The sequence below is a fragment of the Ranitomeya variabilis genome, chromosome 4 (genome assembly GCF_051348905.1).
Source record: "Ranitomeya variabilis isolate aRanVar5 chromosome 4, aRanVar5.hap1, whole genome shotgun sequence".
Lineage (NCBI taxonomy): Eukaryota > Metazoa > Chordata > Amphibia > Anura > Dendrobatidae > Ranitomeya > Ranitomeya variabilis.
The window spans coordinates 743,699,953-743,714,401 of NC_135235.1; positions in this window are offsets into that span (position 1 = coordinate 743,699,953).

Here is a 14,449-nt window from a genome sequence, read left to right on the forward strand (position 1 = left end):
CCTGATTTGGATTTGACCTTTGGTACTACGACTAGACCTACACAGTTCCTGGTCTAACATGTCTGCGGTTACTTTTGTGGACCTACTAATGTCTGTGCTACTGTGCTGAATTGTGTTGGTACGCTAGGTAACTGTCTGCGACTTCTTAGATTCACCATAGTTCTGACAGATTCACAGATAGCAGAGGGTAGATTCTCTGGTTCCACTGCTGGGGTGACGTTTACTGCTTGAGCCTCCTGGTGTAAAGTCTCTTCTGATTCAGGATGGTTCTGAGTCACTTCTGCTTCTGGTATTTCCAGCTGGGGAAAAGTCAAGACAGGTATCACTATGGCCTGATGTACTTGAGTCCAAGACTGGGGAAAATCTCCAAGAACGGTATGGATTTTCTTTTCCTCTTCTACCATGGGTTGAGTAGTACTTGGATCTTTTTCTTTGTCTCTCAATTTGTCAGGGCATACTTTGAGATGATCTCTGGATACTGCAGTTGAAGTTTCTCCTCCATCTTTGCTGATAAAATACCCTTTAGTATTGTCATAGTTGGGTGGTAAGATGGTATATGGTTCTGCTTCCCACTGGTCATCAAGTTTGTGCATTCTCCTTTTACACTTTAACACTTGTTCACCTGGTGACAAGGGAATTGCAGGGACATGTTGATTGTAGTTTCTTGTTTTTCTCTTGCCTGGGACAAGATTCTTCTACTTGGCGGTATTTCTGTTTTCGCTCGATATCCCAATCAGCATCTGGTGAGGTTGTTTTTGGTGTTAAGACTTCCATGTCTAGATCAACAGATAATTTGCTTGATCTTCCTCTCATCAGGTATACTGGAGTGCAATTGGTGGAATTCACTGGGTTGTGATTGTACAAATCTATTAAATCTGGCAACTTCTCTGGCCATAAGTTTCTTTTGTGTGAAGGCAAGGTCTTTAACAGGTCGATTACCTTGGTTCATCTTTTCACACATACCGTTGGTTTGTGGATGGTAAGGCGTTGTTCTGATCTTCTTACATCCGTATAGGTTGCAGAACTCTTGAAACACTTCTGATTCAAAGGCTGGGCCTTGGTCGGTAAGTACCTTCTCTGGGTATCCGTGTGGTCGGTAAAAGTGCTGCTGGAAGGCTTTGGCTGCTGTCTTCGCTGTCTGGTCCTTGACAGGCACGACTACCAGGAATCTGGAGTAATGGTCCACATTGGTCAGAGCATAGAAATAGCCTGACCAGCTTGGATTTAACTTCACATAATCCACCACGACTAATTCAAGTGGCTGTTTGGTGACTATGGGCTGTAGGCGAGCCCTCTGGCTGTCACGGTCCTTTCTGCACAGATTGCATGGGCCACACTCTCGGCACCATTTTTCAATGGCTTTTCTAATGCCAATCCAGTAGAACCTTCCACAAAGTAGGATCTCTAACTTCTTCCATCTGAAGTGCCCTGCTACATCGTGGTACGCTTCCAGAACTATTGGCGCATCTTGTCTTGGGACCACTACCTGCCAGACCAGCTCGTGAGTGTGTGGGTCAATATTCCTCCGGCACAGCTTACCATCATACATAAACAGTTTGCCTTTCTCTTTCCACAGCTGTTGAGTCTATCGTGGAGCATCTGGACCAAGGTACGAATTGGCTGGTGTCAGCATCTCCTTGACCAGACGGACTGCTGGGTCACTATCCTGCGTTTCCTGTTGTGAAATTGGATTTTGGGCTCCCCCGGTGGCCACTGGTGGAATTGAACTTGTGTGCATCATCCCCTCTGTTCACCTGTTCCCATCAGGATGTGGGAGTCGCTATTTAACCTTGCTCCTCTGTCACTTCCATGCCGGTCAACATTGTAATCAGAAGCCTTTCTGTGCATGTTCCTGCTACCAGACAACTTCCAGCTAAGTCGGACTTTTGTCCTTGTTTGTTTTTTGCATTTTGTTCCAGTTCACAGCTGCAGTTTCGTTTCTGTGTCTGGAAAGCTCTTGTGATCTGAAATTGCCACTCTGATGTTATGAGTTAATACTAGAGTCTTAAAGTAATTTCAGGATGGTGTATTGATAGGGTTTTCAGCTGACCATGAAAGTACCCTTTCTGTCTTCCTGCTATCTAGTAAGCGGACCTCGATTTTGCTAAACCTATTTTCATACTACGTTTGTCATTTTCATCTTAAATCACCGCCAATATATGTGGGGGCCTCTGTCTGCCTTTCGGGGAAATTTCTCTAGAGGTGAGCCAGGACTATATTTTCCTCTGCCAGGATTAGTTAGTCCTCCGGCCGGCGCTGGGCGTCTAGGGATAAAACGCAGGCTACGCTACCCGGCTACTGTTAGTTGTGCGGCAGGTTTAGTTCATGGTCAGTTTAAGTTTCCATCCTTCCAAGAGCTAGTTCCTATGTATGCTGGGCTATGTTCTCTTGCCATTGAGAACCATAACAGTTTGAAAGGCCCACAAAGGGTTAAATTAATTGGCAGAGAAAGGAGAGAAAAAAGAAGTCTGCTGAAAAATTTTTTTTTTTTTTTTTTCCTTCAGTTCTGAGTGTGCTTTCAATTGAATCACTTGCAAGTCTGCCTATATTGCAGCCTTCATCTCTCTCTCTCCTTCTAATCCTGGAATGGCTCTGTGTTCACCTGTTTAACCCCTTCATGACCCAGCCTATTTTGGCCTTAATGACCTTGCCGTTTTTTGCAATTCTGACCAGTGTCCCTTTATGAGGTAATAACTCAGGAACGCTTCAACGGATCCTAGCGATTCTGAGATTGTTTTTTCGTGACATATTGGGCTTCATGTTAGTGGTAAATTTAGGTCGATAATTTCTGAGTTTATTTGTGAAAAAAACGGAAATTTGGCAAAAATTTTGAAAATTTCGCAATTTTCACATTTTGAATTTTTATTCTGTTAAACCAGAGAGTTATGTGACACAAGATAGTTAATAAATAATGTTTCCCACATGTCTACTTTACATCAGCACAATTTTGGAAACAAATTTTTTTTTGGCTAGGAAGTTATAAGGGTTAAAATTTGACCAGTGATTTCTCATTTTTACAACAAAATTTACAAAACCATTTTTTTTAGGGACCACCTCACATTTGAAGTAATTTTGAGGGTTCTATATGGCTGAAAATACCCAAAAGTGACACCATTCTAAAAACTGCACCCCTCAAGGTGCTCAAAACCACATTCAAGAAGTTTATTAACCCTTCAGGTGTTTCACAGCAGCAGAAGCAACAAATAGGGGAAAAATTAACATTTAACTTTTTAGTCACAAAAATGATCTTTTAGCAACAATTTTTTTATTTTCCCAAGGGTAAAAGGAGAAACTGGACCACGGACGTTGTTGTCCAATTTGTCCTGAGTACGCTGATACCTCATATGTGGGGGTAAACCACTGTTTGGGCGCACGGCAGGGCTCGGAAGGGAAGAAGCGCCATTTGACTTTTTCAATGAAAAATTGGCTCCAATCTTTAGCGGACACCATGTCGCGTTTGGAGAGCCCCTGTGTGCCTAAACATTGGAGCTCCTCCACAAGTTACCCCATTTTGGAAACTAGACCCCCCAAGGAACTCATCTAGAGGCATAGTGAGCACTTTATACCCCCAGGTGCTTCACAAATTGATCCGCAAAAATGAAAAAGTACTTTTTTTTCACACAAAATTTCTTTTAGCCTCAATTCTTTCATTTTCACATGGGCAACAGGATAAAATGGATCCTAAAATTTGTTGGGCAATTTCTCCTGAGTATGCCGATACCTCATATGTGGGGGTAAACCACTGTTTGGGTGCACGGCAAGGCTCGGAAGGGGAGGCGTGCCATTTGACTTTTTGAATGGAAAATTAGCTCCAATTGTTAGCGGACACCATGTCGCATTTGGAGAGCCCCTGTGTGCCTAAACATTGGAGCTCCCCTACAAGTGACCCCATTTTGGAAACTAGACCCCCCAAGGAACTTATCTAGATGCATAGTGAGCACTTATAACCCCCAGGTGCTTCACAGAAGTTTATAACGCAGAGCCGTGAAAATAAAAAAATAATTTTTCTTTCCTCAAAAATGATTTTTAGCCCAGAATTTTTTATTTTCCCAAGGGTAATAGGAGAAATTGGACCCCAAATGTTGTTGTCCAGTTTGTCCTGAGTACGATGATATCCCATATGTGGGGGTAAACCACTGTTTGGGCGCACGGCAGGGCTCGGAAAGGAAGGCACGCCATTTGGCTTTTTGAATGGAAAATTAGCTCCAATCATTAGCGGACACCATGTCGCGTTTGGGGAGCCCCTGTGTGCCTAAACATTGGAGCTCCCGCACAAGTGACCCCATTTTGGAAACTAGACCTCCCAAGGAACTAATCTAGATGTGTGGTGAGCACTTTGAACCCCAAAGTGCTTCACAGAAGTTTATAACGCAGAGCCATGAAAATAAAAAATAATTTTTCTTTTCTCAAAAATGATTTTTTAGCCCACAATTTTTTATTTTCCCAAGGGTAATAGGAGAAATTGGACCCCAAAAGTTGTTGTCCAGTTTCTCCTGAGTACGCTGATACCCCATATGTGGGGGTAAACCACTGTTTTGGCACACGTCGGGGTTCGGAAGGGAAGTAGTGACGTTTTGAAATGCAGACTTTGATGGAATGCTCTGCGGGCATCAGGTTGCGTTTGCAGAGCCCCTGATGTGCCTAAACAGTAGGAACTCCCCACAAGTGACTCCATTTTGGAAACTAGACCCCCAAGGGAACTTATCTAGATGTGTGGTGAGCACTTTGAACCCCCAAGTGCTTCACAGAAGTTTATAACGCAGAGCCGTGAAAATAATAAATGTGTTTCCTTTCCTCAAAAATATTTTTTTAGCCCAAAATTTTTTATTTTTGCAAGAGTAACAGGAGAAATTGGACCCCAAAAGTTGTTGTCCAGTTTCTCCTGAGTACGCTGATACCCCATATGTGGGGGTAAACCACTGTTTTGGCACACGTCGGGGTTCGGAAGGGAAGTAGTGACGTTTTGAAATGCAGACTTTGATGGAATGCTCTGCGGGCATCAGGTTGCGTTTGCAGAGCCCCTGATGTGCCTAAACAGTAGAAACCCCCCACAAGTGACTCCATTTTGGAAACTAGACCCCCCCAAGGAACTTATCTAGATATGTGGTGAGCACGTTCAACCCCCAAGTGCTTCACAGAAGTTTACAACGCAGAGCCGTGAAAATAAAAAATCATTTTTCTTTCCTCAAAAAATATGTTTTAGCAAGCAATTTTTTATTTTCACAAGGGTAGCAGGAGAAATTGGACCCCAATATTTGTTGCCCAGTTTGTTGTGAGTACGCTGATACCCCATATGTGGGGGTAAACCACTGTTTGGGCACACGTCAGGGCTCGGAAGGGAAGTAGTGACATTTGAAATGCAGACTTTGATGGAATGGTCTGCGGGCGTCACATTGCATTTGCAGAGCCCCTGATGTGCCTAAACAGTAGAAACACCCCACAAGTGACCCCATTTTGGAAACTAGACCCCCGAAGGAACTTATCTAGATGTGTGGTGAGCACTTTCAACCCCCAAGTGCTTCACAGAAGTTTATAACGCAGAGCCGTGAAAATAAAAAATAATTGTTCTTTCCTCAAAAATTATGTTTTAGCAAGTAATTTTTTATTTTTGCAAGGTTAACAGGAGAAATTGGACCCCAACAGTTGTTGCCCAGTTTGTCCTGAGTACGCTGGTACCCCAAATGTGGGGGTAAACCACTGTTTGGGCGCACGTCGGGGCTTGGAAGGGCGGGAGCACCATTTGACTTTTTGAACGCAAGATTGGCTGGAATCAATGGTGGCGCCATGTTGCGTTTGGAGACCCCTGATGTGCCTAAACAGTGGAAACCCCTCAATTCTAACTTCAACACTAACCCCAACACACCCCTAATCCTAATCCCAACTGTAGCCATAACCCTAATCACAACCCTAACCCCAACACACCCCTAACCGCAACACACCCGTAACCCTAATTCCAACCCTAATCCTAACCCTAATCCCAACCGTAACCCTAATCCCAACCCTAACCACAACTGTAACCCCAACACACCCCTAACCCTATCCGTAACCCTAACCACAAGCCTAATCTTAACCCTATTTCAAACCCTAGCCCTAATTCCAACCCTAACTCTAATTCCAACCCTAACCCTAAGGCTATGTGCCCACGTTGCGGATTCGTGTGAGATTTGTCCGCACGATTTTTGAAAAATCTGCAGGTAAAAGGCACTGCGTTTTACCTGCGGATTTACAGCAGATTTCCAGTGTTTTTTTGTGCGGATTTCACCTGCGGATTCCTATTGAGGAACAGGTGTAAAACGCTGCGGAATCCGCACAAAGAATTGACATGCTGCGGAAAATACAACGCAGCGTTTCTGCACGGAATTTTCCGCACCATGGGCACAGCGGATTTGGTTTTCCTTAGGTGTACATGGTACTGTAAACTTGATGGAAAACTGCTTCGAATTCGCAGCGGCCAATCCGCTGCGGATCCGCGGCCAATCCGCTGCCAATACGCGGCCGATCCGCTGCGGATCCGCGGCCGATCCGCGGCCGATCCGCGGCCGATCCGCTGCGGATCCGCTGCGGATCCGCGGGTATCCGCTGCGGATCCGCTGAGGATCCGCGGGTATCCGCTGTGGATCCGCTGCGGATCCGCGGGTATCCGCTGCGGATCCGCTGAGGATCCGCTGCCGATCCGCGGGTATCCGCTGCGGATCCGCTGCCGATCCGCGGGTATCCGCGGCCGATCCGCTGCCGATCCGCTGCGGATCCGCGGCCGATCCGCTGCGGATGCGCGGCCGATCCGCTGCGGATCCGCGGCCGATCCGCTGAGGATCCGCTGCCGATCCGCTGCGGATCCGCGGCCGATCCGCTGCGGATCCGCGGCCGATCCGCTGTGTGCACATGCCATAACCCTAACCCTACCCCTAACCCTACCCCTAACCCTAACCCTACCCCTAACCCTAGTTCTAACCCTAGTTCTAACCCTAACCCTAGTGGAAAAAAAAATAAAAAATTTTTCTTTATTTTATTATTGTCCCTATGGGGGTGATAAAGGGGGGGGTGTTATTTATTATTTTTTTATTTTGATCGCTGTGATAGAACCTACCACAGCGATCAAAATGTACTTGTAATGAATCTGCCGGCCGGCGGGCGTACTGAGCATGCGCCCGCCATTTTGGAAGATGGCGGCGCCCAGGGAGAAGACGGACCGACTTCGGGAGGCTCGGTAAGTATGAGGGGGTGGTGGGGGGGTGGATCGGAGCACAGGGGAGGGGATCGGAGGACCGGGGGAGCGGACAGGAGCACGGGGGAGCGGACAGGAGCACGGGGGAGCGGACAGGGGAACGGAGGGGGCACCGGACAAAAACGGAGGACTGGGGAGGAGATCGGGGGCGGTGGGGGGGGCCAGTACATGATTTCCAGCCATGGCAGATGCTATTGCAGCATCGGCCATGGCTGGATTGCAATATTTCACCATTTTCATAGGTGAAATATTGCAAATTGCTCTGATTGGCTGTTGCACTTTCAACAGCCAATCAGAGCGATCGTAGCCACGTGGGGGAAAAGCCACCCCCCCTAGGCTGAAGTACAACTCCCCCTCTCCCTGCAGATCGGGTAAAATAGGAATTAACCCCTTCACCCGATCTGCAGGGATGCGATCATTCCATGACGCCACATAGGCGTCATGGGTCGGGAAGGCACGGGTTTTCATGACGCCTACGTGGCGTCATGGGTCGGGAAGGGGTTAAAATGGATATTCAGAGTTTAGCTGCAGGTTTGAATAATCTCACCACGAAAGTTCAAAATTTACAAGATTTTGTTGTTCATGTTCCTATATCTGAACCTAGAATTCCTTTGCCTGAATTTTTCTCGGGGAATAGATCTTGCTTTCAAAATTTCAAAAATAATTGCAAGTTGTTTTTGTCCCTGAAATCTCGCTCTGCTGGAGATCCTGCTCAGCAGGTCAGGATTGTGATTTCCTTGCTCCGGGGCGACCCTCAAGATTGGGCTTTTGCATTGGCTCCAGGGGATCCTGCGTTGCTCAATGTGGATGCGTTTTTTCTGGCCTTGGGGTTGCTTTATGAGGAACCTCATTTAGAGCTTCAGGCGGAAAAAGCCTTGATGTCCCTATCTCAGGGGCAAGATGAAGTTGAAATATACTGCCAAAAATTCCGTAAATGGTCTGTGCTTACTCAGTGGAATGAGTGCGCCCTGGCGGCGAATTTCAGAGAGGGTCTCTCTGATGCCGTTAAGGATGTTATGGTGGGGTTCCCTGTGCCTGCGGGTCTGAATGAGTCCATGACAATGGCTATCCAGATCGATAGACGTCTGCGGGAGCGCAAACCTGTGCACCATTTGGCGGTGTCTACTGAGAAGACGCCAGAGAATATGCAATGTGATAGAATTCTGTCCAGAAGCGAACGGCAGAATTTTAGACGAAAAAATGGGTTGTGCTTTTATTGTGGTGATTCAACTCATGTTATATCAGCATGCTCTAAGCGTACTAAGAAGCTTGATAAGTCAGTTTCAATTGGCACTTTTCAGTCTAAGTTTATTCTATCTGTGACCCTGATTTGTTCTTTATCATCTATTACCGCGGATGCCTATGTCGACTCTGGCGCCGCTTTGAGTCTTATGGATTGGTCCTTTGCCAAACGCTGTGGGTATGATTTAGAGCCTCTTGAAACTCCTATACCTCTGAAGGGGATTGACTCCACCCCATTGGCTAGTAATAAACCACAATACTGGACACAAGTAACTATGCGAATTAATCCGGATCATCAGGAGATTATTCGCTTTCTTGTGCTGTATAATCTACATGATGTGTTGGTGCTTGGATTGCCATGGCTGCAATCTCATAACCCAGTCCTCGACTGGAACGCTATGTCTGTGTTAAGCTGGGGATGTAAGGGGATGCATGGGGACGTACCTTTGGTTTCCATTTCGTCATCTATTCCCTCTGAGATTCCTGAATTCTTGTCTGACTATCGTGACGTTTTTGAAGAACCTAAGCTTGGTTCATTACCTCCGCACCGGGAGTGCGATTGTGCCATAGATTTGATTCCGGGTAGTAAATACCCTAAGGGTCGTTTATTTAATCTGTCTGTGCCTGAACATGCTGCTATGCGAGAATATATAAAGGAGTCCTTGGAAAAGGGACATATTCGTCCTTCGTCATCTCCCTTAGGAGCCGTTTTTTTTCTTTGTGTCTAAGAAAGATGGCTCTTTGAGGCCGTGTATTGATTATCGGCTTTTGAATAAAATCACGGTTAAATATCAATATCCGTTGCCACTGCTGACTGATTTGTTTGCTCGCATAAAGGGGGCCAAGTGGTTCTCTAAGATAGATCTCCGTGGGGCGTATAATTTGGTGCGAATTAAGCAGGGGGATGAGTGGAAAACCGCATTTAATACGCCCGAGGGCCACTTTGAGTATTTGGTGATGCCTTTTGGCCTTTCAAATGCCCCTTCAGTCTTTCAGTCCTTTATGCATGACATTTTCCGTGATTATTTGGATAAATTTATGATCGTGTATCTGGATGATATTCTGATTTTTTCGGATGACTGGGACTCTCATGTCCAGCAGGTCAGGAGGGTTTTTCAGGTTTTGCGGTCTAATTCCTTGTGTGTGAAGGGTTCTAAGTGCGTTTTTGGGGTTCAAAAGATTTCCTTCTTGGGATACATTTTTTCCCCCTCTTCCATCGAGATGGATCCTGTCAAGGTTCGGGCTATTTGTGATTGGACGCAACCCTCTTCTCTTAAGAGTCTTCAGAAATTTTTGGGCTTTGCTAACTTTTATCGTCGATTTATTGCTGGTTTTTCTGATGTTGTTAAACCATTGACTGATTTGACTAAGAAGGGTGCTGATGTTGCTGATTGGTTCCCCTGCCTAAGTTGCCTTCTTCTTCCGAGTTGGTTCCTCTGTTTTTTCAAAATGTGGTTCGTTTGCATGGTATTCCGGAGAATATCGTTTCTGACAGAGGAACCCAATTCGTGTCTAGATTTTGGCGGGCATTCTGTGCTAGGATGGGCATAGATTTGTCTTTCTCGTCTGCTTTCCATCCTCAGACTAATGGCCAGACCGAGCGGACGAATCAGACTTTGGAGACATATTTGAGGTGTTTTGTGTCTGCAGATCAGGATGATTGGGTTGCTTTTTTGCCTTTAGCGGAGTTTGCCCTCAATAATCGGGCCAGCTCTGCCACCTTGGTGTCTCCTTTTTTCTGTAATTCGGGGTTTCATCCTCGATTTTCCTCCGGTCAGGTGGAATCTTCGGATTGTCCTGGAGTGGATGCTGTGGTGGAGAGGTTGCATCAGATTTGGGGGCAGGTGGTGGACAATTTGAAGTTGTCCCAGGAGAAGACTCAGCTTTTTGCCAACCGCCGGCGTCGGGTTGGTCCTCGGCTTTGTGTCGGGGACTTGGTGTGGTTGTCTTCTCGTTTTGTCCCTATGAGGGTTTCTTCTCCTAAGTTTAAGCCTCGGTTCATCGGCCCGTACAAGATATTGGAGATTCTTAACCCTGTGTCCTTTCGTTTGGACCTCCCTGCATCTTTTTCTATTCATAATGTTTTTCATCGGTCATTGTTGCGCAGGTATGAGGTACCGGTTGTGCCTTCCGTTGAGCCTCCTGCTCCGGTGTTGGTTGAGGGCGAGTTGGAGTACGTTGTGGAAAAAATCTTGGACTCCCGTGTTTCCAGACGGAAACTCCAGTATCTGGTCAAATGGAAGGGATACGGTCAGGAGGATAATTCTTGGGTGACTGCCTCTGATGTTCATGCCTCCGATCTGGTCCGTGCCTTTCATAGTGCTCATCCTGATCGCCCTGGTGGTTCTGGTGAGGGTTCGGTGCCCCCTCCTTGAGGGGGGGGTACTGTTGTGAAATTGGATTTTGGGCTCCCCCGGTGGCCACTGGTGGAATTGAACTTGTGTGCATCATCCCCTCTGTTCACCTGTTCCCATCAGGATGTGGGAGTCGCTATTTAACCTTGCTCCTCTGTCACTTCCATGCCGGTCAACATTGTAATCAGAAGCCTTTCTGTGCATGTTCCTGCTACCAGACAACTTCCAGCTAAGTCGGACTTTTGTCCTTGTTTGTTTTTTGCATTTTGTTCCAGTTCACAGCTGCAGTTTCGTTTCTGTGTCTGGAAAGCTCTTGTGATCTGAAATTGCCACTCTGATGTTATGAGTTAATACTAGAGTCTTAAAGTAATTTCAGGATGGTGTATTGATAGGGTTTTCAGCTGACCATGAAAGTACCCTTTCTGTCTTCCTGCTATCTAGTAAGCGGACCTCGATTTTGCTAAACCTATTTTCATACTACGTTTGTCATTTTCATCTTAAATCACCGCCAATATATGTGGGGGCCTCTGTCTGCCTTTCGGGGAAATTTCTCTAGAGGTGAGCCAGGACTATATTTTCCTCTGCCAGGATTAGTTAGTCCTCCGGCCGGCGCTGGGCGTCTAGGGATAAAACGCAGGCTACGCTACCCGGCTACTGTTAGTTGTGCGGCAGGTTTAGTTCATGGTCAGTTTAAGTTTCCATCCTTCCAAGAGCTAGTTCCTATGTATGCTGGGCTATGTTCTCTTGCCATTGAGAACCATAACAGTTTCCGCCCATCCATGATGAGGCAATGAGTTCAGCGTAGCTTCTTGCTTGTCATAACGCCTGTTCCTCACATAATGGGAATACTGAGTTGCCCCGGGGCGATGGAGAGCTGGTAACTCTATCTCTTTGAGTTCTTCTGAATCTTCTCCCATCTCTGGTAAGTTGGGCATCCTGGACAACGCATCGGCATTCTTATACCCTGCACGGTACTTGATGGTGAACTCATATTTGGACAACGTGGGCCATCCATCGCTGCTCCAAAGGACCTAGTTTTGCTGTCTCCAGGTGGATCAGCGGGTTGTTGACCGTGAATCTTGCTGAGGTCAGGTAATGCTTGAACCGCTTTGATACCTCCCATATGATAGAGAGGAACTCCATCTAAAAGGAACTGTAGTTCTTGGGGTTCCTTTCAGTGGGACGAAGTTTCCTGCTGATGTAGGCAATTACCGTTTCTTTGCCTTTCTGTACCTGGGACAACACGGCTCCCAGTCCCACGTTGCTGGCATCTGTGTACAGCACAAACGGTTGGTCATATTAAGGGTAGGCCAGTACCTCATCTTCCATGAGAGCCAACTTCAACTGAGTGAAGGATCTCTACAGCATGTCGTTCAAGTCAAACGGGGTATTCTTACCCTTGGTTTTCTAGGATTGGCCCACTAACAGGTCTTGCAGTGGTGTGGCTATCTTAGTGAAGACTTTGAGAAATCTTCTGTAGTAGCCTACCAAACCGAGGAACTGCCGGACTTCATGGATGTTGCTGGGCTTCGGCCAGTCCCTGATCACAGTGACCTTGTCAGGATCTGGTGCCACTCCTTCGGCGCTTACCACATGGCCCAGGTACTGCACTTTGGGCTTTCACAGGTGGCATTTGGATGATTTTACCTTCAGGCCAAAGTTGGACAGAGCATCAAACACCTAAGCCAGGTGCTTCAGGTGGTCCTCATAAGTCTTGGAGAAGACGATGACATCGTCCAGGTACAGCAAGACTGTTTCGAAATTCTTGTGCATGAGACAGCATGCCATCATCCTCTGAAATGTTCCCAGTGCGTTGCACAGTCTGAATGGCATGTAGTTAAATTCAGAGAGACACATCAGTGTTGTGAAGGCTGTCTTTTCCTTATCTGCCTCTGCCACAGGAACCTGCCAGTACCCACTGGTGAGATCCAAAGTGGAAAAGTAGATAGCAGATTTTAAAGCAGCTAATGACTCTTCTATTCTGGACCTGGAGGCGCAGTCCTGCTGAGGAATCATCATCCAGGATCAGTGCGTCAGCCTCTACTGGGACCTGGTGGAAGGGTTCCACCTCCTGGTGGTACATGAGGGCTGGATGCCTAGAGGGCACTGTACGGCTGGGCTAAGGTTCATGCAGCACATGGGTGGCCCTGTCCTTAAATTGCTCAAAGTCCAGGTCAGGGTTTTGTGAGGCCAGGATGCGCAGCTGTATCCTGTGGGTGCTGGACAGAAGACCCTCGATGAACTGTTCCTTTAAGAGTTTATCCCCGTCCTGTATACTGTTAGGCCCAACCTGTTTGATGGCTTGTAGTGCCTCTTGCAGATTAAGGGCATAGTCCTGTATGCTATCCAGTGTTGTTTGCTTGCCCCCCAAAAATTTTATTTTGATTTCTGCAGCGGTACGGGTGTCAAAGGTGGTTTTAAGTCTGGCAAATATCTGCTGCACAGTTCTTTTTCCATATTTGGCCAGGATTTCACTTCTCATAGGGCTGCGCCTATCAATTGTCAAGTTAGAATGTTGATCTTCTGATGCTCGGTCAGGGGATATACCTCAAATAGGCTGCAGAGCCTTTCCTTAAAGTCACTTAATGTATGGGACTCCCCGGAATATTGTTGAAGCCAGGCTGCTCCAGGAATATAGGGCATGGACAGCGGCATGATGGGCGCTGTAGCTGCAGTGGGGTCCGGCTTGCTGGTAGAAGCTGCGAGGTCTGGTGGCAGTATTAGGCCTGCGGCGGGGCCCGGGGGTACCATGTGCCTGGTGGCTGCATCCACCCTGAGGTCTTAGGGCATCTCCGGGCTTGCGACTGCGTCCACTGCCAATTCCCCTCCTGGGTCAGAGATAGCATCTCCCTCATGCCTACCTTGTAGAGGCCCGGCATCTCTCTTGCGCAATGTCCGCAACGGTTCCTCCTCTGCACAGTTGGGCACCTCTCCTGGTCTTCCATCCAGGGCTTTGTGGCACGACGTCCGCACTCATGGCTCCCCTGCTCGACGTCCTCACTTGCGGTGTTGCTGCCCGCTATCTCCACTTCCGCCTCTGCTGTACCGTGTTTTCACTTGCGGCTCTTCTCGCAGCACGGCACCAGCTTCCTCTTCGCTCTCTTCTTGATTGCTCCGCCCATGAAGGTATGTCCTTTCTTCTCACGCTCCACGCGGCGTGGCAATGGCGATTTTTGCCGCAATGTCTCAGTCCAGTAGTCTCACAATAGATCATAGTCTCTTAGGCGCACATGACCCAGTTCACTGGGTTGGCAGATCCTGTTCGTGACGTCAAGTTGAGTCGCCTGCCTTGGCCGTGGGGTACTCGGTACCGGGGATGTCACTGTGGCTGCGACTGAGTCTGTGGCCTTGGGCCCCCAATTAAAGGGGAAAGGTCTTTTAAGGGGAATTGTGGATAAAGTCTATTGTTCGTGATGCCACCTGTGGTTCTTGGTCAATAGGGACCGATGCTTCTTAAAGGAGTCCTCTGGGGTGATGTTGTTACAGAAAGATGGTAACACTTCCCACAGGTGAAGCGGGGTCCCCAGGTGTGTGGCAAGGATGGTGTATGCCGACGAATAAGTGGAGGACACAAAGTTGCAAAGTCTTTACCTGGTTTACTGGGGGTAGCAGGCCACAGTCCAGAGTA